This window comes from Chiloscyllium punctatum, chromosome 1, assembly GCF_047496795.1.
Source record: "Chiloscyllium punctatum isolate Juve2018m chromosome 1, sChiPun1.3, whole genome shotgun sequence".
In the NCBI taxonomy this organism is placed as follows: Eukaryota; Metazoa; Chordata; class Chondrichthyes; order Orectolobiformes; family Hemiscylliidae; genus Chiloscyllium; species Chiloscyllium punctatum.
This window is the reverse complement of record NC_092739.1, coordinates 146,872,579-146,886,110: the sequence shown is the minus strand read 5'-3', so window position 1 is coordinate 146,886,110 and position 13,532 is coordinate 146,872,579. Positions and strand designations below refer to the sequence as shown.

The following is a 13,532-nucleotide window of genomic DNA, read 5'->3' as shown; positions in this document are numbered from 1 at the left end:
GACTAAAGAAGTTGAGGGTTTGGTTCAGAAAAAGAAGGAAGCATATGTCAGGTAAAGACAGGATAGATCGAGTGAATCCTTAGAAGAGTATAAAGGGAGTAGGAGTTTACGTAAGAGGGAATTCAGGAGGGCAAAAAGGGGACATGAGATAGCTTTGGCAAATAGAATTAAGGAGAATCCAAAAGGTTTTTAATATATTAAGGGCAAAAGAATAACTAGCGAGAAAATAAGGCCCTCAAAGATCAGCAAGGCGGCCTTTGTGTGGAGCCACAGAAAATGGGGGAGATGCTAAATGTATTTACTGTTGGAAAGGATATGGAAGATATAGACTGTAGGGAAATAGATGGTGACATCTTACAAAATGTCCAGATTACAGAGGAGGAAGTGCTGGATGTCTTGAAATAGGTAAAAGTGGATAAATCCCCAGGACCTGATCAGGCGTACCCGAGAACTCTGTGGGAAGCCAGAGAAGTGATTGCTGGCCTCTTGCTGAGATATTTGTATCATCGATAGTTACAAGTGAGGTGCTGGAAGATTGGTGGTTGCCACTGTTTAAGAAGGGTGGTAAAGACAAGCCAGGGAACTATAGACCGGTGAGCCTGACCTCGGTAGTGGGCAAGTTGTTGGAGGGAATCCTGAGGGACAGGATGTACATGTATTTGGAAAGGCAAGGACTGATTCGGGATAAGCAACATGGCTTTGTGCATGGGAAATCATATCTCACAAACTTGATTGAGTTTTTTGAAGAAGTAACAAAGAGGATTGATGAGGGCAGAGTGGTAAATGTGATCTATATGGACTTCAGTAAGGTGTGCGACAAGGTTCCCCATAGGAGACTGGTTAGCAAGGTTAGATCTCACGGAATACAGGGAGAACTAGCCATTTGGATACAGAACTGGCTCAAAGGTAGAAGACAGAGGGTGGTGGTGGAGGATTGTTTTTCAGACTGGAGGCCTGTGACCATTGGAGTGCCACAAGGATTGGTGCTGGGTCCTCTACTTTTTGGCATTTACATAAATGATTTGGATGCTAGCATAAGAGGTACAGTTAGTAAGTTTGCAGATGACACCAGAATTGGAGGTGTAGTGGACAGCGAAGAGGGTTACCTCAGATTAAAACAGAATCTTGACCAGATTGGCTAATGGGCTGAGAAGTGGCAGATGGAGTTTAATTCAGATAAATGCGAGGCACTGCATTTTGGGAAAGCAAATATTAGCAGGACTTATACACTTAATGGTAAGATCCTAAGGAGTGTTGCTGAACAAAGAGACCTTGGAGTGCAGATTCATATTTCCTTGAAAGAGGAGTCACAGGTAGTTAGGATAGTGAAGAAGGCATTTGGTATGCTTTCCTTTATTGGTCAGAGTATTGAGTACAGGAGTTGGGAGGTCATATTGCGACTGTACAGGATAGAGCTTTTGCCCGAAACGTAGATTTCGCTGCTCATTGGATGCTGCCTGAACTGCTGTGCTCTTCCAGCACCACTAATCCAGGATATTGGTTAGGCCACTGTTGGAATATTGTGTGCAGTTCTGGTCACCTTCCTATCGGACAGATGTTGTGAAACTTGAAAGGGTTCAGAAAAGATTTACAAGGATGTTGCCAGGGTTGGATGATTTGAGCTATAGGGAGATACTGAACAGGCTGGGGCTGTTTTCCCTGGAGCGTCAGAGGCTGAGAGGTGACCTTATAGAGGTTTACAAAATTATGAGGGGCATGGATAGAGTAAATAGGCAAAGTCTTTTCCCTGGGGTGGGGGAGTCCAGAACTAGAGGGCATAGGTTTAGGGTGAGAGGGGAAAGAAACCTAAGGGGCAACTTTTTCACGCAGAGGTGGTACATGTATGGAATGAGCTGCCAGAGGAAGTGGTAGAGGCTGGTATAATTGCAACATTTAAGAGGCATTTGCATGGGTATGTGAATAGGAAGGGTTTGGAGGGATATGGGCTAGGTGCTGGCAGGTGGGACTAGATTGGGTTGGGATACCTGGTTGGCATGGACGGGTTGGACCGAAGGGTCTGTTTCCATGCTGTACATCTCTATGACTCTATGACTGTAATTTCTGTTTTTGTTTAAAACTAGATATGCTAGACAAACCAATTTTCAGCAATTAAACAGCTTCTCTTGTCTTTGCTTTCTCTCATTTTACTTCCCCTGATGTTTTCCCTCTGCTTCCCGTTTGGCTCCCACTGTTTTTATAGTCTGTTCTCGCACAGGGTCTTTTCTTGGAGTGATTGACATCTTTGTTTGTCATAACCTCCCTGATGACACGTGCGGCTCACGTAGTACAGCTGAAAACGATGGGGAATTTTATAAAGGAAAACAACAGCAAATAATAATCTGCACGTACACTTAACATGAACGGAAATAACTAAGAAAGAAGTCAGGAAGGTTGCAAACGTAGGGCTGGATGATATACACAGTGGGGATGGCTACACACTGAGATAAAATGAGAGAAATTCCAATGTTCCTTAGACTAACAAACAACTATACCAGGAGTCCCAACCTCCCCACGCACTTCACTGATCTACAGTGTGAGAGCACACGAGGGCAGTGTACTGTGTGAGTCTGCTCCAATCACTGGAGACTATTTGGTCCCTGGAGATTGTTGTGTCTTCCCTTGGGCAATAGTGTAAAGGAGCAACAGGATTTGCAGTTCAAAAAACCACAATGCAATATTCCCAAAGTAGTTTTGTTTAATTCACTCATGGAATGAGGGCATCTTTGGCCAGCATTTATTACCGATCCCTAATTGCCCAGGGGGCAGTTAAGAGTCAACCACATTGCTATGGGTCTGAGGTCACATGTAGGCCAGGCCAGGTACGGTTGGTAGATTTCTTCCTTAAAGGACATAGGACATAGGACATAGGACATAGAACGTGGTGGGCGGCACGGTGGCACAGTGGTTAGCACTGCTGCCTCACAGTGCCAGAGACCCGGGTTCAATTCCTGCCTCAGGCGACTGACTGTGTGGAGTTTGCACATTCTCCCCGTGTCTATGTGGGTTTCCTCCGGGTGCTCCGGTTTCCTCCCACAGTCCAAAGATGTGCAGGTCAGGTGAATTGGCCATGCTAAATTGCCCATAGTGTTAGGTAAGGGGCAAATGTAGGGGTCTGGGCGGATTGCGCTTCGGCGGGTCGGTGTGGACTTGTTGGGCCGAAGGGCCTGTTTCCACACTGTAAGTAATCTAATAGAAATGTACAGCACAGAACAGGCCCTTTGGCCCATGATGTTGTGCCGAGGTTTAATCCTAATGTAAAATATAATAACGTAACCTGGACACCCCTGAACTCACTGTTATCCATGTGCATGTCCAGCAGTCGCTTAAATGTGCTCAATGAGTCTGCACGTACACTTAACACAAGTGAGCAAAATCGACAATCGACAATCAATGCTAAATTCCAGACTTCTTAAAAATTGAATTCAAAATCCACCATCTATCGCAGTGGGATTCAAACCCCAGTCCCCAGAACATTACCGGGGCCTCTGGATTAACAGGCCAGCAATAATGCCATTAGGCCATCACCTCTCCTTGTCCCAGTCTCACAATGTGTTGGCTCTATTGGACAAAAAGTCATAGAGATGTACAACATGGAAACAGATCCTTCGGTCCAACTCATCCATACTGACCAGATATCCTAAATTAATCTAGCCCCATTTGCCAGCACTTGGCCAATGTCCCTCTAAACCCTTCCTATTCATACACCCATCCAAATGCCTTTTAAATGCTGTAATTGTACCAGCCTCCATCACTTCAGTTTGCAGCTCATTCCATACACATACCACTCTCTATGTGAAAAAGTTGCCCCTTAGGTCCCTTTTAAATCTTTCCCCTCTCAACCTAAGCCTGTGTCTACTCGGTCTGGACTTCCCCACCCCAGGGAAAAGACCTTGTCTATTTACCCCAGGCATGCCCCTCATGATTTTATGAACCTCTATAAGGTCACCCCACAGACTCTGACCCTCCGGCATAAGGGCATCAGGATTAAGAAATGCCACTTTCTTCCCCTCTTGCAACCTCCAGTACCCCTACACATCCCCTCTGTATCCCAAAACATCCCCCCCAGTATCTGCACACATCACCCCAATATCCCCGCAAATCTCTCCAGTATCCCCACATGACCCCCCAGTATCCCCATGCATCCCCCTTAGAATCCCACACATCACCCCAATATCCCCGCACATCTCTCCAGTATCCCCACATGACCCCCCAGTATCCCCATGCATCCCCCTTAGAATCTCACACATCTCCCAATATCCCCACACATCGTCCAAGTTCCCACACATCCCCCCCAGAATCCCCACATATCCCCCCAGTATCCCCACACATCTCCCAGTATCCCCACACATACTCCTAGCATCCCCACACATCCCCCCAAAATCTCCGTATCCCCACACATCACCCCTGTATCCCCACACATCACCCCAATATCCCCATGCATGGCCCCAAAATCTCCACACATCACCCAATATCCCAACACATCACCCCTGTATCCCCACACATTCCCCCAGTATCCCCACACATCACCCCAATATCCCCACACATTCTCCAATAGAACATAGAACATAAAACAATACAGCACAGAACAGGCCATGTACCTATCCAATTGCCGCTTAAAGGTCACCAATGATTCTGACTCTGCCACTCCCACAGGCAGCGCATTCCATGCCCCCACCACTCTCTGGGTAAAGAACCTACCCCTGACATCCCCCCTATACCTTCCACCCTTCACCTTAAATTTATGTCCCCTTGTAACACTCTGTTGTACCTGGGGAAAAAGTCTCTGACTGTCTACTCTATCTATTCCCCTGATCATCTCATAAACCTCGATCAAGTCACCCCTCATCCTTCGCCGTTCCAATGAGAAAAGGCATAGGACTCTCAATCTATCCTCGTACGACCTATTCTCCATTCCAGGCAACATCCTGGTAAATCTCCTCTGCACCCTCTCCAAAGCTTCCACATCTTTCCTAAAGTGAGGCGACCAGAACTGCACACAGTACTCCAAATGTGGCCTTACCAAGGTCCTATACAGCTGCAACATCACCTCACGACTCTTGAATTCAATCCCTCTGCTAATGAACGCTAATACACCATAGGCCTTCTTAAAAGCTCTATCCACCTGAGTGGCAACTTTCAAAGAGCTATGAACATAGACCCCAAGATCCGTCTGCTCCTCCACCTTACTAAGAACCCTACTGTTAACTCTGTATTCCACATTCTTATTTGTCCTTCCAAAATGGACAACCTCACACTTGACAGGGTTGAACTCCACCTGCCACTCCTCAGCCCAGCTCTGCATCATATCTAAGTCCCTTTGCAGCTGACAACAGCCCTCCTCACTATCCACAACTCCACCAATCTTCATATCGTCTGCAAATTTACTGACCCACCCTTCGACTCCCTCTTCCAAGTCATTAATAAAAGTTACAAACAGCAGAGGACCCAGAACTGATCCCTGCGGAACTCCACTTGTAACTGGGCTCCAGGCTGAATATTTACCATCTACCACCACTCTCTGACTTCGGCCGGTTAGCCAGTTCTCTATCCAACTGGCCAAATTTCCCTCTATCCCATGCCTCCTGACTTTCCGCATAAGCCTACCATGGGGAACCGTATCAAAAGCCTTACTAAAATCCATGTACACTACATCCACTTCTCTACGCTCATCCACATGCTTGGTCACCTCCTCAAAGAATTCAATAAGACTTGTAAGGCAAGACCTACCCCTCACAAATCCATGCTGGCTGTCCCTAATCAAGCAGTGTCTTTCCGGATACTCGTAAATCCTATCCCTCAGTACCCTTTCCATTACTTTGCCTACCACTGAAGTAAGACTAACTGACCTGTAATTCCCGGGGTTATCCCTATTCCCTTTTGTGAACAGGGGCACAATATTCGCCACTCTTCAGTCCCCTGGAACCATCCCCATTGACAGTGAAGACGAAAAGATCATTGCCAACGATTCTGCAATTTCCTCTCTTGCTTCCCATATAATCCTAGGATATATCCCATCAGACCCGGGGGACTTGTCTATCCTCAAGTTTTTCAAAATGCCCAGCACATCTTCCTTTCTAACAAGTATCTCCTCTAGCTTACCAGTCCATTTCATACTCTCCTCTTCAACAATGTAATCCCTCTAATTTGTAAATACTGAAGAAAAGTACTCATTCAAGACCTCTCCTAGCTCTTCCGGCTCAATACACAGTCTCCCACTACTGTCCTTGATCGGACCTACCCTCGTTCTCGTCATTCTCATGTTTCTCACATACGCATAAAAGGCCTTGGGGTTATCCTTGATCCTACCTGCCAGAGATTTTTCATGCCCTCTCTTAGCTCTCCTAATCCCTTTCTTCAGCTCCCTCCTGGCTATCCTGTATCCCTCCAACGCTCTGTCTGAACCTTGTTTCCTCAACCTTATGTAAGCCTCCTTCTTCCTCCTTACAAGACATTCAACCTCCCTCATCAACCAAGGTTCCCTCACACGACCATCTCTTTCCTGCCTGGCAGGTACATACATATCAAGGACACGTCGTATCTGTTCCTTGAAAAAGTTCCACATTTCCACGACATCCTTCCCTGACAGCCTATGCTCCCAATTTATGCTCCTCAGATCCTGCCTTGCAGCATCATATTTACCCTTCCCCCAATTGTAAAACCTGCCCCATTGCACACACCTATCTCTCTCCATAACCAAGGTGAAAGTCACAGAATTGTGGTCACCATCACCAAAATGCTCACCCACTAACAAGTCCATCACTTGTCCTGGTTCGTTACCAAGTACCAAATCCAATATGGCCTCCCCTATGGTTGGACAATCTACATACTGAGTTAGAAAAGCTTCCTGGACACACTACACAAACACCGCCCCGTCCAATTTATTTGATCTAAAGAGCTTCCAATCAATATTTGGGAAGTTGAAATCGCTCATGACTACAACCCTGTGGCTTCTGCACCTTTCCAAAATCTGTTTCCCAATCTGTTTCTCCACATCTCTGCTGCTATTGGGGGGCCTATAGTAAACACCCAACAAGGTGACTGCTCCTTTCCTATTTCTGACTTCAGCCCATACTACCTCCAAAGGCAGATCCCCCTCGAACTGCCTTTCTGCAGCCGTTATACCATTTCTAATTAGCAACGCCAGCCCCCCCTCCTTTTTTACCACCCCCCTAATCTTACTGAAACATCTGTAAACAAGAATCTCCAACAACCATTCCTGTCACTCATCTATCCACGTTTCCGTGATGGCCACAACATCATAGTCCCAAGTACCAAGTCTTAAGTTCACTCACCTTATTTCTGATACTCCTTGCGTTGAAGTATACACACTTGAACCCATCTCTGTGTCCGCAAGTATTCCCTATCAGTGCTACCTTCTTCACAGCCTCCCTATATTCTTGGACATCCTGAAAAACAGCTAACCTACTTGCTGGACTACAAGTCCGGATCCCATCCCCCTGCCAAATTAGTTTAAACCCCCCTGAAGAGTGCTAGCAAACCTACCTCCTAGGATATTGGTGCCCTTCTGGTTCAGGTGCAACCCGTCCTGCTTGTACAGGTCCCACCTTCCCCAGAATGCAGTCCAATTGTCCAAATATCTGAAGCCCTTCCTCCTACACCATCCTTGCAGCCACGTGTTCAACTGCACTCTCTCCCTATTCCTTGCCTCACTGTCACATGGCACCGGCAACAACCCAGAGATGACGACTCTGTCCGTCCTAGCTTTTAGCTTCCAGCCTAACTCCCTGAGCTCCTGAATGACCTCCCCACCCATCTTCCTACCTATGTTGTTGGTGCCAATGTGCACCATGACTTCTGGCTGCACACCCTCTCCCTTAAGGATTCTGAAGACACGGTCCTGGCACCCAGGAGGCAACAAACCATCCGAGAGTCTCGCTCATGTCCACACTCAAACTTCTTACCTTCCCAGAAGTCTCTTTTGATGACTTCCGGGTTCCCGCTCCTAGTTGAAAAAAAAACCACAGACTGCGAAAAGAAAAGCGTTAATTTAAACTGGTCTCCGCTTACCTTCCAGCTCCCCTCTCTGTGCGCCCGCTGTAGCACTGAGGTCAATATACCTACACATCACCCCAAAATCCCCACACATCACCCCTGTATCCCCACACATTCCCCAATATGCCCACACATCCTCCGCATCCCCACACATCACCCCTGTATCCCAACACCTTACCCAATATCACTAAGCATCACCCCAAAATCCCCCCGCATCACCACTGTATCCCCACACATTCCCCCAGTATCCCCACACATCACCCCTATGTCCCCACACATCACCCCTGTATCCCCACACATCACCCCTATAACCCCACACATTCTCCAATATACCCACACATTGCCCCAAAATCCCCACACATCACCCCTGTATCCCCACACATTCCCCAATATACCCACACATCCTCCGCATCCCCACACATCACCCCTGTATCCCCACACATCACCCCAATATCCCCACACATTCCCCAATATATCCACACATCGCCCCAAAATCCCCACACATCACCCCTGTATCCCCACACATTCCCCAATATACCCACACATCTTCCACATCCCCACACATCACCCCTGTAAGTCAACACATCACCCCAATTTCCCTAAGCATCGCCCCAAAATCCCCACACATCACCCCTGTATCCCCACACATTCCCCAATATACCCACACATCCTCCACATCCCCACACATCACCCCTGTAAGTCAACACATCACCCCAATTTCCCTAAGCATCGCCCCAAAATCCCACACATCACCCCTGTATCCCCACACATCCCCCCAATGTTCCCACACATTCCCCAATAACCCACACATCGCCCCAAAATCGCCACCCACCCCGCACCCAGCACCCCCACACATCCCCCCAGCATCCCCACACATTACTCCAGCATCCCACACATCACCTCCATATCCCTACACATATCCCCACACATCCCCACAGTATCAGCCCACAATTAATGAAAACAATGAAAAATCAGAAAGGAGCTCAACCCACCACCCTGAGCATCGCACGAAAGCCCCGATTCCAATCCTTCGACAATCCACAAACATTGGGTCCCATGTCCTAATTCTGACATAGATACATTGGAGAGACCTATCCTTCTCTCTGCCTCAGTGTTAGATTTTCAGAGCACATCGAAGCAACCTCCTTACCAGGATAGGGGGAGTCCAAAAATAGAGGGCGTAGGTTTAAGGTGAGAGGGGAAAGATTTAAAGGGGACCCGTGGGGCAGTTTTTTCACATAGATAGTGGTGCGTGATTGGAATGAGCTGCCAGAGGAAGTGGAGGCTGGCACAATTACAACATTTAAAAGGTATCTGGATGGGTTTATGAATAGGGAGGGTTTGGAGGGATATGGACCAAATTCTGGCAAATGGGGCTAGATTAATTTAGGATATCTGGTCGGTATGGACGAGTTGGGCGAAGGTTCTGTTTCTGTGCTGTACATCTCTATGTCTGTCTGTGTTTGTGCTCCTCAGCCTCTCAACTATTGCCAATCTCTCCCATTTGTGTCCAGGGTATGATATCCCAAATGATTATTTAGTGCAAACTATACTGGCATTACCTCTCACCCCCTCTTACGCAGCCCTTCTCTTTTTTTCTCTCCTTCATTGCTTCCTCACATTATCACTCTTTTCTCCCATCTCTCGATCTCAGTCGCTCTTCAAAGACGTCCTCAGTCCTTTCACATAATCATATCCCTTTTCACGGAAATACTTTAGTAACTAAATTAAGACACAGGCAGGATTTTGGCTTTTCTTTGCTGGCCATTGACCCTTGCTAATGCAAAGATTTATTTATTGCAAAGAATAACCTCAGGAAGTCTTAAGGCACCTTCTAACTCCTCCTTTGAACGATGCCAAGTGACCTTTTATCTCCATGCTGAAGCAGCAGATGATATTTCAGTTAGAGGGCATTGACAGCACAGGTCTTGAGGTTATTGCAGCCCGGGTCAGGGCTGTCTCCATGTCGTGTATACAGTAAAATATTCTAACTAGTAAAGCGTAGACGATTTATAAATGACTGCCTCCCCCTGCTGGATTATCCTGGTGGTGTCTTGAACTTGTGAAATTATCTTTCTCCCCTTTACTCACTACAGGAATATGGGTGTCACTGGCTGGGCCAGCATTTATTACCTATTCCTCATTGCCCTTGAGAAGGTGGTAGTGAACTGCCTTCTTGAACTGCTGCAGTCCATGTGCTGTAGATCCACTATGCCATTAGGGAGGAAATTCCAGGAATTTGACCCAGCAACAGTAAAGGAACAGAGATATACTTCAAAGTCAGGATGGTGAGTGGCTTGAAGGGGAACCTGAAGGTGGTGTTTCCATGTATCTGTTGCCCTTGTCTTTCGAGATGGAAGTGGTCATGGATCTGGAAGGTGCTGTCTAAGAATCTTTGGTGATTTTCTGCAGTGGATCTTGTAAATAGTACAGGTCATTCTGCTTTTACAAACATTGTGTCAACATGAATTGGCTGTAACACAATTGATGAATTGCGGACACTGTTTCTAAAGCGTGAACGTTTAAAATATGTGTTGGCTGCAACGCGATTACATCGTCAACACTTTAAGTGCTGTTTCTGAAGCGTGAATTTTCTATAATGTGGGGTTGCACAAAAACACAACCATCACGTTATAGAAGAACTGCCTGTACACACTGCTGCGACTAAGGTCAGTGGTGGAGCTAGCAGATGTTTGTGGATATAATGCCAATTGAGCGGGCTGCTTTATCCTAGATGGTGTCAAGCTTTTCAAGTGTTGTTGGAGCAGCACTCATCCAGGTAAATGGAGACTATTCCATAACACTCCTGATTTGTGCCTTGCGTTGGGGACAGGCTTTGAGGCATTACTCGCTGCAGTATCCCTAGCCTTGGACCTGCTCTTGTGACCTTATGATGTGAGCAGCTATTGGCCTCAGCTGGTCATAAACTCAACATACAATGAATTGGTCTAAAAAAAACACTGCAACTGCAGTCAGTACCAGTGATGAAAGTCTCCCCTGCTTTTGTCATTTCACAATGAAATAGATTTGAAGTTTTATTTCAATATTTGTAACTCAGATGAACTTAGATTTCTAAAGCATCTCCAAGACAGCCAACGAGGTTTGGTTATTGTTGTAATGTACAGAACACAGGTGCCAATTTGAACTCTGCAAACTGTGTGAAATGATCTGATCATTTGTCTTTGTAAAATTTATCAGTAAATATTGCTCACGATACTGCCAATAACTTCCTTACTTCTCGAAGGAAGCAGCCTTGGGAATTTTATGTCACATGAATACCTATGGAATTGCTAAGGCCCCAGTTTAACACCTTATCCAAATGCCCAGCATTGTAGCACTCCCTTCATGCTGCATTGGTGTGTCATCCCCAATTTTGTGCTCAAGTTTCTCATGTAGGACTTGAACCCAGAACATTCGAACTGAGAATTGTGAGTGTTGCTAACTTAAATGAATTTTCCAACCAAGTTGTTAACAGTGAGATGGGAATTTTGCTACTGAGCAATGAGGGATCTATTTTCATCCATTAACCTGTAATCTCACCATCTTAATACCTGCCCTCCCTCATGGCAGAGAGAAGCTAGATGGTAACAATTGCCAATGTGAAAGTCAGAGTGGGTACCTGCCAATGCCTCAGGGTATCCACCTTGGCCAACCTTCTCCAAGACATCAGGGCACATTTCATGAACCTTCAACACCTCCCTATCCATGGAGGTTGGCATCAAACACACAGCAGACTCACCTGTCACCATGGCACATTTCAAACTCACTTCGAAAATGGTTCTACAATGCTGCACTTTGAAACGCACAAACACCTGGCATTACAATGCTGCTGCCAGACTGCTTTGTGTGCAGGGACAGGCACCTAGCTCTGACATCAGAGCAGGCTGCACCTCTGGGCTCTTCACTTACTCCATCAACACTCACCCACTTTGCCCCTCCTTGGGTGGTACAGTGGCTTATGGGTGGCATGGTGGCACAGTGGTTAGCACTGCTACCTCACAGCGCCAGGGACCCAGGTTCAATTCCCACCTTGGACAACTATCTGTGTGGAATTTGCACATTCTCCCCATGTCTGTGTGGGTTTCCTCCGGGTGCTTCGGTTTCCGCCCACAGTCCAAAGATGTGCAGGTTAGGTAAATTGGCCATGCTAAATTGTCCATAATGTTAGTTGTAGGGGAATGGGTCTGAGTGGGCTGCTCTTCGGATGACTGGTGTGGACTTGTTGGGCTGAAGGGCCTGTTTCTACACTGTAGGGAATCAAATCTAATCTAATCAATGCATATCCCTTTTTTGCTGAGCCTTGCCTCTTTATGCATTGATACCTCACTCAGAATTTACCGGCTGTTATGATCCCAGCTGATATTATTAATGAACAAGTTAGATCCCAATCTAAAATTTGGCTTGAAAGATCATGTGTTATTTTGGTTTTAATTAGGTATTCTTTCAGTGAAAAACAAGCATGTAATAAAACAGTTTATTATACAAATGAAATGAAGATAAAATAGTATAAACCAAACTATTTACATGTAACACAAATTTAAATATTTAAAAACATATGGTAAAATACATCACATTGATCTCAAAAACACTCGTTTACAGTACTCACTAGACACAACTTCTTCTTTTCCCCTCTACAGGCCTTAATTCAACTGTGCCTTCAATTTGCTACCATGAGAACCTAATAGTCTCTTCTTTGAGTCATCATAATACAGAGCCTAGACTTTCTCAGCTTCACATGACCTCTTCAGGGTTTTAACCAAAAACCTGTGATCTGAAACTTTTAAACTGATCTCCTTGCACTGAGGTAAACCTATTCTTAATCGTTCTAAAATGACCTGTCTTTCTCAGGAGCAAGTGTTTTGAAACATCAGCTTTAGCCACGACTTCTGCAAAATGCCCAACTGAAACCTAGAAGTCTTTTCAAGCTATGGTTGTTTCCACAAATCTCCCCCACCCCCAAATATCAAAACCTTCTATCTGAAAGTCTGATGTACTACACTGTCTACTTTGTTCATTGTAACCTGTCCCAGTGTTAACAAATCCCTGGCTCTTTCTAGCTTTTCCCTCTCTCATGTCATGTTTTAAAAGAAATCACTCTGGCTCAGAACTACTTACAAGTTCAAAATTAAACGCCTTCAGACACACAGAAAAACCACATTCCATTAATTCAAAAGTCTGAAAACAAATGATATTAAAGTTTGTAGAATCAACACCTGACATCACATGATACCAGGTTAGAATCCAGCAGGTTTATTTGAAATCACAAGCTTTCGGAGCGCTGCTCCTTCCTCACCTGATGAACCTGTTGGACTATAACCTGGTGTCATGTGACTTCTGACTTCTTCCACTCCAGTCCAATATTGGCACCTCCATATGGCTTACATCACAAGACTCAATACACTATAGTCTTGTCTTGCCTTTCAACACAGCCATACAATCAGATAGCAGCGATCAGTCAAGGAGATGAACACATTGCTGTACGTAATGAGCTATGTCAATGTCACATCTCCAGCATGTGC

General features: G+C 45.8%; 1 pseudogene; it reads right to left on the bottom strand.

Annotated features, from left to right (window-relative positions):
* Positions 1 to 13,532, bottom strand: part of LOC140480142 (trace amine-associated receptor 1-like) — a 52,116-nt pseudogene that overhangs the window by 14,062 nt on the left and 24,522 nt on the right.